The 13,040-nt window shown below is 51.1% G+C and overlaps 1 protein-coding gene across 9 annotated transcripts in view; it reads right to left on the bottom strand.

The window, feature by feature from the left end:
• MEGF11 (multiple EGF like domains 11) overlaps positions 1 to 6,083 on the bottom strand; it is a 342,570-nt gene extending 336,487 nt beyond the window's left edge. For all 9 annotated transcript variants that reach the window (XM_032864652.1, XM_032864653.1, XM_032864658.1 and 6 more), the window contains exon 1: positions 5,966 to 6,083. The gene's annotated coding sequence lies outside the window, so the exon portion shown is untranslated. The remainder of the gene's footprint in view (positions 1 to 5,965) is intronic.
• Between the last annotated feature and the right edge of the window lie 6,957 nt (positions 6,084 to 13,040).

Raw genomic sequence — 13,040 nt, 5'->3', positions numbered from 1 at the left:
CCAAAAGCCTTCCTCTCTGTGGCTCAACACACAAATCATGATTGTTCTAGGCCACTGACGGCAGTCGTCTTCCCTGGCCTGCGGTTGACATACATGATCATTTGATTTGCATTTCCAGCCAGTGAGACCTGAGGGAAAGTCTGAGCAGGGGCTTTTTTTTTTTTTTTTTAAGATTTATTTATTTATTTATTTGACAGACAGAGATTACCAGTAGGCAGAGAGAGAGAGAGAGAGAGAGGGAAAAGAGGAAGCAGGCTCCCCACTGAGCAGAGAGCCCGATACGGGGCTCGATCCCAGGACTCTGGGATCATGACCTGAGCCGAAGGCAGAGGCTTTAACCCACTGAGCCACCCAGGTGCCCCCTGCACAGGGGCTTTTGGGAAAGGTTCCCCTCTGGCCTTTTCTGCCTCTGCTTCTTACTGTAAGGGTGTAATAGCTGGACCTGTTGCAACCATCTTGTGACCTTATGAACAAGGAAAGATGCAAAGAATCTAGATCTTGATAATGCTGTTGAACCACTGAAAGAACGAAGCTCGGGGCAGCACAGCCCACACCTCTTACAATGGGAGATACTAAGTTCCTGGAGTTCAAGTTTCCTGCTATCTACAATCCTGACTGATACCCACTCTAATAGAGGCCTCTTGTCCCTAAAGATACCTCAGCCAAGCATTATGGGAGATATATAACAAGTAAAAGTCCTGGTCCCAGCCCTCGTTGTGCCTGTCCTGAGACAGTGTTCGATCTATAGTGTTCGATCTAAGTGTTCGATCTATATTTGATTGATTTCTCCCTTGGCTCACCGGTTCCAGAGCATATATATTCCCTGAAAGCATCTGTCTTCCCTTTACTTAAACCTCACTGATGATCTCTAGGTTTCAGCCTCACGATTTGACTCTGGCCTCAGCATTACTGACCAGGTCCTTCCCTGTAGCATCCCCCAGCTTCTGAGGATCAAGCTAAAAGCAAGATACTTGCACTTGACTCAGAGAGACCATCAATGGAACTCCGCATTCCTAAATATTTGTTCTTTGAAATGTCTTTCTCAATTAGATCTCACCCAAATGTTTGAGAGTCAAACATTTGAATTCCAACTTCCTGCACCCGAACAGACATGTTGAGCCTGCATAATTACTGTAGCCAGCTTTATTTGCTATAAAAACATGGATTTTTTGCTCCTTCTCAATGTAAAATAATCAATAAATAGGATCCAGATGAAAAATGCCAGCATTTAGGAAAACAACCCCTTTATGGTTCTTTTCTTTGGGGCTTAATTAACACGTTGGGGATAAAATGCGCTGTTACATTTACCCAAGCAGCTAAGTTGAAATACAAACTCTCCTTTCCTCCTGCTGAGATGCAGCTTCACATCAGAAATCTAGGTGAAACAGACAGTTTCAAAACATTCCAAAATGTTCAACAAACAGATCTGTAAACCTGTGATGTGGACTTCTTCCAACCCCTCTCTGTTCACACTGGCTGTTCAATTTTTCTCTCTCTCCTTTAAGAACACATTGCATAGTTACTGTGAAATGAAACACAGATAGTCCCATTAGCAGGAGAAGCAATCCCTCTGACTTTCTTTTAAATGAAGAAGACATGCCTTTTTGGACACTGACCACCCAGGCCATGAAAGTTTCATGAGGGGTTCTCGAAGCAGATGACACCTTTTCAATTATAACCACTGCTATAATAAACCCCCACAGAGCCACAGGGCACCTATTTATTCCCTAATTATATTGCAATACATTCTCTCTGTGTGTGTGCTGATGAAGATAAAATATTCTTTTAATTCTATGGCCTCCTGGCGGGGGGGGGGGGAAGGGGGAGGGGAATCACACATAGGCAAATTCTGGGAGTTCCTAGAGCTAAATCACAGCCTTTGTCCCACCCAGGCTTTTGGACTGCAGGTATAATCTCAAGAAAATCTCTTACTTTCCCTTGTTCTACCACAGTGGTTCTCAAAGCGTGGTCCCAGACCAAGAACCTCCGCGTTGCCTGGGAACTCGTTACAGATTCAAATTACTGGACCCACTCCGGACCCCGCTGAATCAGAAATGGGGGTGGAGCCCATCAATCTGTGTTTAAATACGTCTTCCAGGTGAAATTAAGAGCCCCTGGTCTACAAAATAGAAAGGAAACAGCATTATTTTAAATTAAATCAAAGATCAGGGATACTTGGACTCTACAGTGCTAGGCTCCTTTTGGCATAGCTATCCCAATCTGCAGAGTCAGCGCTCCATTTACCCATCTGTAGAACGGGGCTACAGTTTCAAGTAGCTGTAGATGCTGAAATTTTTTTTTTTTAAGATTTTATTTATTTATTTGTCAGAGTGAGAGAGAGAGTGCACAAATAGGCGAAGTGGCAGGGAGAGGCAGAGAGAGAAGCAGGCTCCCGGCTGAGCAAGGAGCCCGATGTGGGACTCGATCCCAGGACACTGGGATCATGACCTGAGCCGAAGGCAGCGGCTTAACCCACTGAGCCACCCAGATGCCCTAGATGCTGAAATTTAAGAGGTACATGGTTACCTGGCACCAGTATCTATGGATACCTAGCAAGATCCCAGTTGCCAACACTCACCAGCTCTCTTCCCCCTGTGCTCTGACTGGCAGAAGCTCTGCCGAGCAGTTCCCTCAAAGCCATATCTAAGGTCTTCAATGCAGCCGCCTCTGGGTTACCCTTGGCAACCAGGGCCTGGGGTCATGGAAGACCACAGAATCTCCAAATCTCATAGCCAAGAGCTTCAAGCCTTTTACCTCAGAGCCTTGAACCACTAGAGGGGAGGCTCAGGATTCTCTGTTATACTGACCCATTTCTTCAGACATCTTTTGTGTATTTGCCTCCTTTCCACATCTAGACTTCACCTCACAGAGAACAGGAGCCTAGAATGTCAGCATCATGAGATATGGGACTCTGCCTGTCTGGTTCATCAGTGTAACCGCAACACTTAGACCAGTGCCTGGCAAAAACAATGAGCTCGAGAACTACCTGTTGACTAAACATTCCTAGCCCTGTAAACGCCCTGCCCATTGTAGGTCCAACAGTATGTTCAAAACCCTGAAGTACCTAAATTCTAAAAGTCGGGGCGCCTGGGTGCCTCAGTGGGTTAAAGCCTCTGCCTTTGGCTCAGGTCATGATCCCAGGGTCCTGGGATCAAGCCCTGCATCCATCTGGGCTCTCTGCTCAGCAGGGAGCCTGCTTCCTCCTCTCTCTCTGCCTGCTTCTCTGCCTACTTGTGATCTCTGTCTGTCAAATAAATAAATAAACTCTTAAAAAAATAAATAAATTCTAAAAGTCATGGATGGAAAGGGACAAAGAAACTATTTGAAAGCCCAAGGAACAAGGAGAAAGGGGTAAAAGAGAAGCAAAAGGCTGAATATAACCCTTGCCTCCTGGGGTGCTGAGTTCCCAGCAGACTGCTCACCCTAGATCTAGAGCTAGAAGATTCTGGACGTGTTTGGAGTTAGTTTTCTGAAGAGCTGGCTCTTTCAACTGTCCTAGTGCTTCTCTCTCAAAAGCCAAATTCTCACCGGCCCTGACTCTGCAGTCCTTTGACAGGTCACTGAACAAGTCATGAGCTTTCCTGCCCCTCTCTTTGTGCTCAAGCCTTGTGCTCCACAATCCTCCTCCCCAACCTGGAAATCTACCTTAGGCTCAATTCCAAACCCTCCCTTCTCCAGACTATCCATCATTCCGCCCCCTCCAAAAGCGATTTCACCTGAGAAGGTCTAGCTTCCTTGGCTACAACACAACTGCTGCTCTCCCCATGGGTTGCTTTTATGGGGCCAGGCCAGGTCTAAGGGCTCCCTTTACCCGCAGACTTCAGTGCAGGCATGCAACAAACTGTCACCTCCGTGATTTATCCTGGGAGGCGACCCCAGCACAGAGACTAACAAGAGAATCCAGAAACCAGTCCACTACCTCTAAACTCACAACCTGTCCTCAACACCTACCAAGGGCACACTGTGGCCAGCCTGGAAGCACCTGCCCCATGCTAAGAAAGTGATGATGAGAGTTCTAGGGAAAAAAAAAGGGGGGGGACCCAAAACTGAACTAGGAGTCTGGAGACCTGGTTTACATTCCCTTCCACCCTTAACCAGCTCTAAACAAGTCCTTTCACGTCTCTGAGCCTCAGTTTGCTGATCTGGGAGATGGGAGGAAGAGATGGAGACTGAGCAGACCTTGAACGTTGAGGGGCTTCAACAGTCTGTGAGCAACCGGAAGAGAAGGTGCGTGGCGTGCACCAGGGAAAACCCGCCAAAATGAGGATGGAGTGTTCCTGGGTGGTCGGTTCGAAGCCCTCCCCGGACCCCGCCCAACCTACGGGGAGTCCAGGGAAGACTGCCCGCGAGGAGGAACCCTCTTCTCGAAGCCCCCAGCTCTCGGTCCCACTAAACCTGCTCCAAACCCTTCAAGAGAAATCTGTCCAATAGCACTCCAACAAAGAAGGCTGCGAGGCAGGGGCCGCTAGCTCCGAGCAAGCCGCAAGCGCGGCGAATCCGGTCTCCAGGACTCCGGAAGCCAGCGGACCCACGCCCCCCGCAGGCTCCGAGAGCCACCGCCAACCTCCGCTGGAGGTTGGACACCTGGCCGAGGAATTAACCCCTGCTTGCCCGGCAGAGCGCGGGGAGGTGGAGGGCGGGGGGTAGGGATACTGATGCCGCGGCATGAATACCCTAGCCAGAGCGAGCCCAGATGGCCGGGATCCCAAACCACTCCAAGGCCTCCTGCAACCCGCCAGAGGCCCTGCTTTATCCTCTTTATCCCGGCGGACCGAGTGGGAGATCCCGAAGCGGAGCCACTTTGAAATATTTTTCTAGAGAACCTGACCACGCGGGAAGGACGCAGACGAGCCTCGCAGCGCGGGCTAGGAGGAACGGATCCCGAGAGCAACTACCGAATGATGGAGCGGAGGAGCCCAGGTCCGGGAGAAAGCCGCCGGGGTTGGGGACTCCGGGAACCGTCAAGCCCCGGCTCCGCACTCCCAGGTTTCCGACGGGTCACAGCTCCGTCACACTCACCGACCTGGACGCCCGGGGGGAACAATTTTGCACCTCCTTAGGTCGAATTTTTTTCTAACATATTAGGAAAAATAAACCAAGTCCAAAAGGAAGGCGTCTGCGCTCTGTAGCTCCAAGGGGTCGCAACCACCACCATTACCCCACCTCCAACACTACGCCCGGGGCTGAGCGAGAAGTTGGGAACTTCGGGACCGCGCTCCAGGCGCGCACTGGGAGTGTCTCGCTTCTCTTTCAACTTCGGGAGCTGGGGTCCCCGCGGAGGGCGGGAGGGACGTCCGGGAAGTCAACCCACAGGGCTGTTCGCGTCCCAGACCTCCCCGAAGAGAAGCGGGGCCACCGGATGAGAAAGAACGAAAGGAGTGTACGTTCCGTTTCGCGCCTGCAAAAAGCAAAAGCGCGAAGGCTCGGGCTAGGGCTTGGCGGCGGAGAGGCGCTCCGCGGGCCCCGGAGGGGAACCTGGCGGCGCCCCGCAGGCTCCGCGCCGCGACCCCGGCAGGAAGGGCGCCCGAAGCACTGCGCGCAGCGGCGCGCCCTGGGCGGCTCGGGGAGGCTTGGGGGGTGAGAGTCCCCAGACTCCGACGGGCCAGAGGACGCCCTCCCCGGACCAGTGCGACGCATCGCTGAGCTCGGGTCTTCCCCGCCGCCGGCGCTGCGTCCCGACTGCGGCCAGAGGGCGGGCGCCTGCCCACGCCGGGCGCCCCGCGTCCTGCCGGGACCCCCAGGCGTTCTCCCACGCCCCGGCATTCTCTCCGCCCGCCCTCCCCGCGCCAAACTCGGCTCCCGCAGCCCGCACCGAGCAGGGCAGCAGAGATCCGCGGAGCAGGTGGAAAGTTAGTCGCGGGGCTCCAAAGCCACCTCCCCGGGACCGCAGCCCCCAACCGCCGTCTCCGAGTGCCCCCCGCGCGTCCAGGCTCCGCGTCCTCGCAGTCCCGGCTACGCCACCTACCTGCTTCGGCGGCCGCCCCGGGCTGGGCTGGCCAGTCGCGCGGTCCTGTCCTCCAGAGCCCGAGCCGCGCCAGAGCGCCGGGCCAGGAGCCGGAGCTGCGGGAAGCCGAGAGCCGGGCGGCAGGCTCCACGAGCCAGTGAGCGAGTGAGCGAGCGAGCCGGCGGGCGGCTGAAGCCGCGGCTGCTGCTACCGAGCCAGCCCCCACCCCCCGCGTCCCTCGGTCCCTCCCTCCTCTTTCCTCCCAACTCCCTCCTCCCTGCCCGTGGCTCCCTCCCTCCCCCTTTCCCTCCTTCTCCCCCTTCGGTCCTTTCAGACCCTGCTCTCCCTCGCTCGCTCGCCTGCTTTTTCCTATCCTGCAGTCCCTCTCTAGCTTTCCTTTAGGTTCCCTTTTCTCCGATTCTGGATTTTCCAGCATCCCTTCTCTCCACCCTACCACTCCACCCGGCCTTTTCGCCCTTCTGCTCGGTCCTCACCCATCCCTCTTTCCTCTCTCTATACCCTCTCTGTGTCTCTTCGCTTAGTCTCTTCCTTTTAATCTTTTCCCACCTCTACAGTCTTTTGTCCTCCCTTCCTCCTTCCTGGTGGGTCAGAACCGCCTGCGGGCTGCCTCAGAATGGGAGATCTCCCCCCGTGGGTGCTGAGCTGGGCCGGGGGAGCCCCTCAGGCCTGCTGGTAACAGGCTAAGGATAGAGAAAGGACCGGCCAGGGCTGGAGACTGGAACCCCAGAAAGGGGCTTGTGAAATTTCTGCCGCCCCCCCCCCCCGAGGGGTGGGGGCAGAAAGCCAGAAGGCACGTGGGGCAGAATGTCAAACTCCCAAGGGTGGTTAAGAGAAGGAAACTGACGCCCAGAAAGGACAGAACAAGGACTTGCTGAGGTCTCCAGAGGCAGGGCTGAGACCACTACTGTCCCAAGCCCCAGACCCGCAGGGCCACTGGGAGGAAGGGTTCTCCCACCTTGGGCCACCTGGCTAGCCCACCAGCACTCCTAGGAGGTGCTGAGCCCTAACGAAAGACTTTGCCCAGATGGAGAGAGTGGAACTCCTCTCCCCAGCCCCTCTGAGCAATGGAAGACTCACCAACCTACTTCTGCTTATTAGGGATAAAGCAGCAATGGGACACTGCATGTGTGATTTGTCTCCTTTTCTCCTTGAACTAGAACAAAAGCAGGAAGGCTCAGACTGGGGGAAAGGTGCTATACACATCTCTCTCCCCAGGAGTTTCTTACAAATAAAGCGAACAGGTTGTCTGAAGCTTGGAGAAATGTGTAAGTAATTGTGTTTGGGCACCTAGCCCTCAAAGGTCAACCACTGATAATTGTCTTCATTCTGGATCTGATTGGGGCAAGAGGTTTTTCAGGGCATTTCCACATTTCAGCCCAGTGGGATTCAAAGGAGAGCCGCAGGGTCTGGATTCCCTCGGAACCCATTCTGCAGCCCTCCTTTGTCAAGACGGATCATCATTCTCCTAGTTTCACCTCTAATTTCTGGGGCCAGAGTTCGCCCCCTTCAATCCTGTCCTTTCAATAGTACCAACCAGAAGCAGACCCTCCATCCAGCCCAGGGTAGAAACCCATCTTGGGATACTGGCAAAACCCCACACAAATATCCCATCAAGTCCCCTGCCTTGAGACATCAAATCCAATAAATAAGCCCATGCTTGGGCCTCTGTTGTTTCACACCACAAAACCAGAAACAGCATCTGGCCAGGACTGGGATTAGGGTTAGCAAGTGAGGCAACTAGGGCACATTTAAAAAGGGGTTCATTCTCAGTGTCATTCATGTGCAAAGTCAGCATCTAAGAGGGAACCCTTCCTTAAACTTGGCACCCTGGGAGTCTTCCTGCTTCACCCTACTCCTGGCAAAATCTCAGGGCTGTCACTAACAGCTGTGTCACCGCGGTCTGTCACTACGTCTCTCTGAGAGATCAGATCCCATCTGATCCTGAAGGGGCTGAAACAGACACTCTCCAAGTCTTTCTCCAGCTCTGAGTGCTGCAGTCTGTGGGTATCAGAGATGCCATAGGCTAAGAGAACTCCAGCCCTTACTAACTGTGACACTGGGCAGCCACTTTGCTTCCCTAACCTCAGTTACCCTGTGACTAAGATGGGAATGATAAGAGCACTGAGAGCCCTCTAAGGATTAACCCAAATAACGGACAGAGGGGCACTGGGGAACTGTTAGCAATGAGAGTACAGAAGGTGGATATTTGCATATTTGCCTTCATCTTCACATTGCCTTGTGGGTTATACTTTCCACCCACCCTGCATCCGACCCTCACCCCAGGGTGGTAGACAGCCATTGGTAATTCTCAAACCCCAGTGCTCCCAGGTTCGGGGAGGTGGGCAGGTCTTCCCAGATGACCCTTCCACCCCATCTCAAGGAGCAAATGCACAGGAAGCAACTTGCCCCCCGCCTCCCTGCCTCTGGCACACACTCCCACACTGCCACGCTGTCAGGCGTGAATTGCGCAGCTGGGGGTTGCCTGGGTTTCTGCCATACTCTAAAAAGCCCCATAGATCTATAAAGCTGCACCTTCTCCACCCAGATGGCAGGCCTCCAAGGACGCAGGTCCCAGCAGAGCCAGGAACACTTTTAGCAAACGTCTCTGAGGGTCGGCTCGGGGTCACGCTGGAGCCCTGAGTGCCTGCTTATGGGAGCACCGCTTTGCACATGCCACAGCTGGGGACACGTTCAACCCAGCTGCAAGTTTATTTGGGAGATTATAACATCAAAGACCGGGTTACCAGGCTTGAAATGCCTAATCTGAGACAGAAGTTCACTATTCTGAATTATAAACCTGCTCTCAAAAAGCTTGCAGTCTAACTGGGGCAAAAAGACAATAGAGCACAGGAGTGGAGTGAGGGGATGCAGAGCAGAGGCCCCCAAAGCATGTGCCTGAGTTCAAGTTCTGGCTCCATCACTTGTTAGCTATGTGAGGGCGAGTGAATTACCTAATCCCTCTCTGCTTCAGTGTTCTCATCTGCAAAATGGGAATAATAATGAGATAAACACTGCTACTATCCCCCTCATACAGAGGAGGAAACCCAGGCTCAGAAAGAAGAATCGCCTGGTTCAGGGTCACACAGAAAATAGAGCCCAAGCAGAATGGACGTCATTGTCTTTGCTCCCACTCACTCCCTTCCCCCTCGGCTTCTCCTATCCTTCCTTCTAGAGGGCTCCCAAGTGTCTCTTCTCCCGTGAAATGGCATATGACACCCAGCTCATTGCCATCTCCAAACACCAAAACTCTGGTGACCAAAGTGGGAGGGCCTTCTCATTTTTAGAAATAAATGAACTTTAGAAGGCTAGGACACAGGACAAATGTCCAGGACTCCAGCCGCAGTGCTCCCCACCTTTCCTCTGCTCAAGTGTACAGGGAACTCCCTTTGTTCTCCTTCCCTCTCCCTCTTCTCCTTGCTGAGGGATTGCCTTTTCCCCTCTTGTTTTCTGCAGAGCCATGGCTTAAAGTCCCAGGGAGGAACAGCCACAGAGAACACATCAGGGGATGACTGGGATTTGTTGAATGACAGAAAGATTTCACCTCCTCCACTGAAACTTGCTGTATTAGTTTGCTTCTATCTAGGATAGTATGTCTATCTTCCCACCACACCCGAAGGTAATTGGGGTCTTACTTACCTCCATGTCTATTACAAGGGGCTTAGCCTTATTAAAAGAATAAATAAAATACAGTTTACCTTTTTTAATATTTTATTTATTTATTTGGCAGAGAGAGAGCACAAGCAGAGGGAGAGGCAGACAGAGGGAGAGGAAGAAGCAGAAGTCTCTCAGAGCAGGGAGCCCGATGCGGGGCCCGATCCCAGGACCCTCAGAACATGACCTGAGCCAAAGGCAGACTCTTAACTGACTGAGCTACCCCAGCGCCCCCATGTCTACAGTTTATTACTGAGGTATACATAGGGTCTCATTTAACTCTCCCGGCAATAATCTATAGCAGGCAGTATCACCCCCCCTTTCACAGAAGGGGAAACTGAAGGTCCAAGCCAAAGTGATAGAACCCGCATTTGAATTCAAGTCTACTCGGAGCTCCACACACTGGAGTCTTGCACTGTAGGGCTGGCACTAGGGTAAGGCAAACAAGGACCACCTTCCAGCCAAAAGAAAAGCACTGGCTCTCAGGCGCTAACTTTTACTTACACAGCCCTGAGAAAAAGCAACCTTCAGATACCCTCCAAAGAATTATAGGGACTGTGGGATCCCTGTGTCCGAGCCATTGACACGATGCAAAGGAGGCAGCATCCAAGGGAACCCACTAGTGTTACCCCCGCTCATGTAACACACCCTGGCAGTACACCAGACACAACCTCCGACACACCTACACTCAGCAATCCGGCCCGGCACACAGATCACCAATAGAGAAACAGCCCAGCGCACCTGCGTCCACACCGACACAACTCAAAACACCTGCACACGCATATAATTCCTGCCCTCACTCAAAAACAGGGGAGGGAGACTAAGGATCTGAATAAAGCCCAAGTGGAATAACTTTCCTCACGAGTTTTTTATGAACACACAGCCACCAATCAAAGTCTTGATTAACTTGGTTGTATTTATTAGATTGTGTTCAATAATTAAAAACTTTGAATATGGATGGAATATTTAATGAGCTTGGTAGAGATCTATTTACGTAGAACTGTGAGAAGGACCAATGGCACTGAACTGGGAATTAAATGGAATTTGAATTCTCAGAAACCAGGGCTGAAAATCTCTCCATTGTACATTGTCATGGATTTATTTAAATTATAGGTTGTCGTCATGACATTATTACGCTATTGTTATGATGCTCTGCTATTATAACTAATTATTACACAGTCCCAAGAAATGTGGCATGGAGACACGGAATTTCCTTGCATCCTGGCAAAGTTGGATTGGGTCTGTTCTCTTGCCTCCATGTTTACCAGGAAAAGAGACCAAATGTGATGCTGTGAAATGTAGCACATCTTCAGCCCGTAGTCCTCCTACGAGCACAAGATGCCGTGGAAGCAATTTATGGGATGTACATTGTCCAAGACCAATTTGTCCAAGAGAAGGAACTCAGCAGACTGCAGACAAGCAACATGAATTTCTGAATCTTTTTTACAGAAATGAGAGAATCAGATGCAAAAAGCAGCTTTCAGGGGCGTCATGAAGGTTCCTGGAAGTCCTTGGAGGATTTGAGATTCTGGAAGTTAGTGAATGAACTTAGCATATCCACGTATGCAGATTTTATGTACGTTACCGTTATATTAATGGTGCTGTCTAGGTAAGAGGTAATTATGAAATGTGGTTTGTTAGGGGCCAAAGTGAAATCAGTGGAAATGGTCCTTATGCCACAGCAGTCTGCAACCCAGCGGGATGTAAACTGCTTACTCACAAAAGAGAGAAAATGCATCCTCCATCAAAAACCTCATCTCACTGACACACCTTTGTCATATTCTGATTTGCTTTGATTTGGGGTCCAGAGCACATGTAAATGAATGCTGTCAAGAGAATGGTAATGATAATAAAACCATTAGGTGGAGAGTAAGCCTCTGACTCAAATGTGTGTAATCATACTTCTTGGACACTATTTTTCTTGCATTTGCTGCAGATAATTGGGGAAAGTATATCTCTAAACACATCCCCCGTTCCTCACCTTCAACAGTCGCCAACCCTTACACCCTACCTGATAGCCACGCCAGTTTATCCAAACGTCGTGAATTTGACACAATGTTCTGCTTCCCCCTACCTCCTGCCTCCCCAACTTTATTTCTGCTGTTCTCAGGACCTGAACGCCCTTCCCATCCTTTTTCAAGCTTGGCAAACTCCAGTCTTGTCCTTTAAAAGTCTGGTCACTGACAAGGTCTTTCTTGGCCCCTCTACCCTATCTGTTTACCTACGTCAATTAGTAGTCTTCTCACTGTCATATGATTTTCCGTTCATGGGTCTACCCGTCCCCACTGGACAGTGAATTCCATAAAGGCATTTCAATATCTCCAAGGTTTCAGACAGTGCCTGGCTTCGTGTTGGAGGGATGGAGGGTTGGACTTGGACATGAAGGCACATGGGTTTTGTTTTTGGTTATTTATCCTCTGACTGGAGTAGAGCAAGGTGTTGGCATAGGAGCCATCTTTCTTCCCAGAAAGCTCATAATGTTCCTCATCCATAGACTCAGATCAAAACTCAAAGGGATTGGTTACTTCCTTGCTTTACAGATAAAGTCGTCATCCTCATGCTTTCATTCAACCAGCATTTATAAAGTTCTTACCAGGTGCCAGGCTCTCACTGCCCTGAGTCACAACCCAAATTATGAAGTTGACCCAAGGGGTTTGCTGGGGGTACGCAAGGTCTGGGGACAGCCTCTTCCTCCAGCCCTGCTAGCAGTTCCCTCCAGCGACCAAGAGACTTTGGGGGAAGCAGAAGAATCTCCCCCTTAGGAGGGGGTCTGGGACTCCCGCCCAGTGGCAGCTTGATTTGGCAAATCCTTAGCTTTTTAAAATTATTATTATTTATTTGAGATAGAGAGAGAAAGAGAGAGAGCATGAGCAGGGGTGGAAGGGCAGAGGGAGAGGAAGGACATGGGGCTCGATCCCAGGACCCTGGCATCATAACCTGAGTGAAGGCAGGCAGACAGACACTCAACCGACTGAGCCACCTGGGCACCCCAGATCCTTAGTTTTTTAAACATGCCTCGAATCCTTTGTGGAAGTAGGTAGTATCAACTCAACTCTCACATAAAACAAACTGCCCCCACTCCCTGCCCTGCTCTTGGTCCTCCAGCAATGCTGAAAGCTTGCAGGCCCTATTTCTATTGGACAACAAGCTACATGACAAAGGGACTTCGTTTGGCCTGCTGCCACACATCTAGCACCTACGACAACATCTGGAACACAGTAGGCCATCAAGAATGATGAATTAATGAATGACATGTCATCTGTCTTCGCTAGTGAGGTCTCCTCTGCTTGGAATGCCCTTCCACCTTTCTTCAACCTAACTCTTTTACTCATCCAGAGAGACAAGCTCAGGCAGATGGTCCATAGCAAATTTTCCTTAAAGCCTCTGGGCTCTACCGCATACCCTTCCTCTGGGTTTCCTGAAA

This window comes from Lontra canadensis, unplaced genomic scaffold (genome assembly GCF_010015895.1).
Source record: "Lontra canadensis isolate GAN:19392208 unplaced genomic scaffold, GSC_riverotter_1.0 scaffold28, whole genome shotgun sequence".
Taxonomy (NCBI): Eukaryota; Metazoa; Chordata; class Mammalia; order Carnivora; family Mustelidae; genus Lontra; species Lontra canadensis.
The sequence above is the reverse complement of the archived record's forward strand: the minus strand, read 5'-3'. Positions and strand labels throughout refer to the sequence as shown.